Raw genomic sequence first — 6,000 nt, 5'->3', positions numbered from 1 at the left:
TAAAATATCGAACATTGAAAGAAAAGAAATTATAGTTTACCTATACTATTAATAACTGTTTATTAAAAATGTTTTTTGATTACAAAATGAAGATAATAAGTTTATTTATTTAAAAAATATAATTTTGTCCCAACATTTTAGAATATGGACAAAATATTTCTTGAGCACCACATAAATATTTTATCACAGGTGAAAACTCCATGTTAACTTATTTTAAAATGTAATGATTTATTATTGCTTTAAAACTTATATAAATCATAATAATACTAATAATACTTATAATATCTGTATTCCACCTAACGCACGAATTATTTTTTTATAATCTTAACATTTTTAATAGACATAACTCAAAAGCAAAGTTCTCTAATTCATAATTTCTTAATAAGATAATGTTAGGCTATTTACTTTTGTCCCATTGTACAGTAGCATAATACACTTTCTCTCACAGACGACAAAAAGTACATGTTTTTATATTCCAAACCCATTGCATAGTCCAAGAAAGCTTCAGAATTTTATGACTTTTGTAACTTTTAATGACTTGGCTCCAGTCGCGACATTCCTCTCGTCGTTAACACTCGCCATACCTTCCAGTTAATCATATCGTAATTATCGTGTTTTATTAATTAATTAAAAGTTAAAAAATGCTGATGGGCCTGCAAACAACTGTTTTATCATTAAGTTTGTAGTTGAAACAAACCACCACGCAGATTCCAAAATGTCAATAATTCGAGGACCCAAAAAAGGAAATTTACAATTTTTTATATCATTAAAGCTCTCAATAATAAAATTTCATAAAAACCTATTGCTTATGATCGATGATCAACCTATTCTTAACGTTAATAATAATAATAATAAGTAATAACTTTATGTATCATAACGCTATAAATACTAATTTGGTCGATACACATACACCGGGCAATAATAGTTGTATCGATAACGGCAACAATACGTCAAAAGCACCTGGAGTGTTATTAGTTTATTACAAATACTACTCATTCGGCACCAACATGACATTACCCGCTGCTACAAATCATAATATTACGTTGATCAGCACCTCAAATACTTGGCCTGAAATGTCGATGGTTAACTAGTAATTATCGTTGAGCTTACTAACTGATACTAACATTTCAGTCGATTCTTAGCACCCATTAAAGTGGACAAAGTTCTCTAGTAATTTTGTGTTATTAATAATACATTAAACCGAATATCTACAAGTAAGCGTTCGTGTACCTTGAAACATTTATTTTCGCTGAGCACATACTATTTAGTCCTTTTTTTCTTAATATTTATTTTTTCTATAACATTATCAATTAGATACTCAAAAGGTAACGTCCCTATGTTCAATTTCCAATAAATTGTCGTCAAAAGACAGTAGTAATCTAACTCCAACCAAAATTACATGATTATATTTTTTTATTCAACAAAATACACATGTCTTTGAATTGTTTACTTTATGCATAGCGAATTGTTAGGTGCCAACTTGATCTAATAAATAAAACGTACTAATAAAATTCACTAATATATTATAATTTTAAGACTAAAACGTGTTAAAGATTTCTTAACAGTCAACAATATTACATTAAACACGAATAAATGTATTAAATTCGGTTTGTGTGAATTAATAGTTATTATATTATTATTCAAGCATTCGTTGTATAATATCTTACATTTTATTGAAACCATAACAATTTTATTAAATACCATAATGGCATTTGATCAAAGATATACACATGCGGTTAAATATGCAGACATTGGGGATCTTCAGATATTATGAAATATTTAAAACGAATTTTTAAGTTTTGAAAAAGAGCAAAGTAATAATAACAATAGTGGTGGACAAAGTAACATAATTCTTTAAAATGCGCCAAGTCTTAAGTAAAATTCTTGGAAACCCGAATCGGGTGGAACAACTAAATTAATTTCCAAGGAATCGGATTCCTTTTTAAAATTCTTTCTGTATATACTTACTTTTGCTAAGCTACAGTTTATATATGGGTATTTTAGTATTTGCGCATTTCAAGACGTACATTTTATTAAAAATATTTTTTTTTTTTAATAAATTATTACATTTCTACCGGCCAACGATTCGCAAAAGTGGACTCCACAGTAAAACATAATAATAATAATGAGAAAAAGGAGAATATACTGAGTGATTCATCAAGTATGATCTCTTCTATTTTATTATTTAACAGTGCAATTCAATTCAGATTTTTTAAATTATTAAGCACCCCTATGGTTTTGTTATAGTTGAAACATAAATATTACGATGCGCAGTCAAGTGATTTTGATCATCAATTTACTAATTTTTGAAAAAATCATAAGTTTATTTTGTGATATTGATATATATTAGTTTTATTTTATACTCGTACTACGTTGCATCGGTAAAAAATAGAAGTCGTCATACTTGCGAGATAAAAAAAAGTTTGTATCGTCGCCCTCTTCCGCGGAAAAAAAACTGAGTATTTAAAATATTACGGTCTCGAGTATGTATAGGTAGGTATACTTAAAACGAAAAAAAACTCTCGAAAATCAGAGTTTGACAGAACGCACAATAATTCGATTATACCGCCCGCGTTGCCGGCCCCACAATATATACGTATATAAATAACACGATATTATATTATATAATTGGAGAGTCGTCTTGCAGCGTATAATGTGCGTTTGTGCCCCGACGAACATACCTGTCACATTATACACACCACGTCCTGACGACGGTCATCTTCTTCGTTATAATCGCGTGTGTGCATTTTCGCGTAAGTCCGCTCAAAATTTTTTTTTTTTTTTGCGACGATGTACGCGGTACAGCGAACGACATGCGCGGCGATTCGGCGGCGGCGGCGGCGGCGGCGGCGGCGGTACGCGGTATAAACGTCTACCGGCGACAGTGCGCCGTGTTTATCGCCGTCGCCGTGGTCGTTGGTCGCTCGCGAGTGTCCGTTCGGCGTGCACGAATTATTATTGTTATCGTTATTATTGTCGTTATTCGATTGGAATACATAACAATATATAGTCCGGAAGCTTACGTGTATGTATGTCCGTGAGTGCGTGTGGGTCCAGTCCCGTTTTCGTCCGCTGACAGCCGAACGTTTTTCGAAAACTCCAGAGTTCAGGCGTCTGCCGTCTGCGATGGTCCCAGAAGGTAAACGACGTCCGGAATGTCTGAAATACGATATTTTTAATTTTGTCAATTTTTTTATAATATTATTACTGTAATATTTATAGTAATAAATTGTATGTTCTCCGCGAGTGAATTAAATCAAGTATTACGCAACATGTAGGTATACCTATAATAGTCGTTGTACTGCAGATGGCCAGCCTCAAAATTCAAAAGACCTAAACGCTTGCAAATTTTACCGTCAATCTGTTTTCAAATTTTTAATTTTTTTTTTATAAAAAAAGACATTACAAATCGTTTTAAAAACATTTTGTGAGTAAAAATGTATTATCTATTATTAATAGGAACACATCGACATTATGTTATTATTATTAAATACATTTTTAAATTTTTATTCTTTTAAATCTGTTTTAATTAAAATTATTTATTGCCTATTGGATAAACAAGGTTTCGATGTACAAACGAAGTATTGTTAATTTCTCGTCAATATTAGTACTATTATGAAATATAAATAGTGGTTTTAAAAATAAATATTATATAGATTCATTAAACAAACATAACAAAATAAAAATATCAGTATATTATAATACAAAATATTAACAACAAATAGAAACATTATTTATTATTATCAGATCGTAAAAAAATAGTATAACTTTAAAACATAACAATTTAAAATTTTTGATATTTTTATAAAAATATCAAATCTATAGTTAGATTGTTTTAGATGTGATACATTTACTCTTCATGATTTAAATTAGGTAAATATTTTTATGAATTGTAAATTGTTTGGCCTATTTATGTTCTAGAAATTCGCGTTTAAACCCGAGTGGGCAACAATTATATTAAAATAAAATATATAAAATAATAATTTTCAAATTTGACAAAATAATAGAATTTACACCTATCGTAATACTATATAGTATCATGATTTTGAGAAAAAAATTGAGTTACTGACAACTTAAAGTTCGTAAGTTTGTTTACGTAATATTTATATTTTGAAGTCTATGCGTTCTTGTTCTCATAAGTATGAAATCTAAACTCGTAGTTACTTAACAGTTGTATGTTTTTACCCCCTCCTAAAAAAAAAACAGACACGTTTTTCATTGAATAACCCGAAGTTGTATCTCTCGGGTGTTCACCATAGATAGGTATTAGATAGACATAATCGTTGTATGTTTGATCATGTCAGCGGTCGTTGCTATCATAACCGAGAAGACATATACATTCATATTACCTATATATAAATAGTTTTTATTTTCCGAGTAACTATGTATTTCACGATACACCATAAACGTTGTATTCGACATTTCAGTGTTTTTTTTTGTTTTATTTGCTTTCGTCATTGTTACTAGTGACAGTCTTCTATGTCGTATAATATGCATATATAATATACGTAATTAATGATAATATTATGTGAGTAAAACTATTGGTGTTATGTTATTATAAAAATATACGAGTGACACGAGCGATAAATCTATATCTAAACAAGACGAATGACGATTAACGATTACACGATATACGTCCGTAATAATTGTATAATATAGGGAAAATAACGATTTCTTAATATTTGAACATGTTTATATTTTGATGTACGTGTAGACACGTGCTACTTTACGATACGTTTTTTTTTTCGTAGAAACGAGTTAATTCTCGTACGTAAATAAACTAGCGCGAAAACTCGCATGTAAATGGGTTTTTTTTTTGCTACCTGAAACTTTAACGATATTCACTCTTTTAATTTATAAATGTTTCGTTACTTTTATTAGAACTTTTTTATAGTGTAGATAAATATCTGATAAAATGTCTTTAATTTTTGACGTTTGACATTATTACCTGCGGTATTTTTCCTAAATTTATATTACTTTTAACAATACATATTTTAATGGTTATTATTTTTATGTTGCATTGTATCGTGAAAATTATTATTATTATAAATTCAAAATATTAAATTCTGATTAGAGTGTATTAAATACGAAATTGTTAATAAGAAATCAAATTATTTAAATTTTTCACAAAACAATACTGTTGATCCTTTGCATAAGTATCAACCGATCTGTAATAAAAGTGTATACAATAATTCAATAAATGGAGTAAATACACGTCAACCCAATTTTAAAACGCATTTCTTTTTTTTAATATAATATATTACGTTAAAAATTATAACATAATTTTAACGATTTTGTTTATGTGAAAAAAAAAACCCCAAAAAATCTCATCGTTCAGTCAACCGTATATTCTTTCGGGTCTGGTGAGTATTTATAATGCAGTAGAAAAATAAACTTACTTATTTTTTCTTTCATTTATCACAGACAAAGTTAATATCGTTCATATATTTTATATTAAGACATTTAAAATTAGCATAATAATAGCGTGAATGGACATTTTAGTGTCTATAGTTTTCATTTTTAAATAATTTATTAAAAATAATTATAATAAGTGTTTTAACGAATACTAATGCATTTAAAGAATGACCGAATTTTATTTAAAATAACTAATGACTATATAAAATTGGTTTTAAAAACTGAACTATTTATACCTAACTATTGTTTATACACTAGATTCCGCTTTATTGGGATACTCCGGTTGCGTGTTATATGGTCACAATAAAGTGGTTATTCCAATAATACGAAAAAATAAATTTTTAAAAAACGAAACAAAAATGTGTTTGTTGTTGTCACTGATTTAATAATACACATAAAATAATATTTTGTACAACATAATAACTATATAATCGAATATTCACTTATTCGTTGATTTCTGTCCTGAAATTTTCGATAGACAGCTAGTAATACAGCCTAGTGGCTTTAATTTCATTTAATTTTGTAGAGAACTCCTAATTTGTACGCAACCAAAAGATCTTTACTATGACGATACGTCATTACTAC

General features: G+C 28.5%; 1 protein-coding gene across 1 annotated transcript in view; it reads left to right on the top strand.

Moving 5' to 3' along the window:
- The first annotated feature begins 2,882 nt into the window (after positions 1 to 2,882).
- Positions 2,883 to 6,000, top strand: part of LOC132929280 (chaoptin) — an 85,484-nt gene continuing 82,366 nt past the window's right edge. The window contains exon 1 of the mRNA XM_060994529.1: positions 2,883 to 3,139. The gene's annotated coding sequence lies outside the window, so the exon portion shown is untranslated. The remainder of the gene's footprint in view (positions 3,140 to 6,000) is intronic.

The sequence above is a fragment of the Rhopalosiphum padi genome, chromosome 4 (genome assembly GCF_020882245.1).
Source record: "Rhopalosiphum padi isolate XX-2018 chromosome 4, ASM2088224v1, whole genome shotgun sequence".
NCBI lineage: Eukaryota > Metazoa > Arthropoda > Insecta > Hemiptera > Aphididae > Rhopalosiphum > Rhopalosiphum padi.
This window is presented reverse-complemented; position numbering and strand designations above follow the sequence as displayed.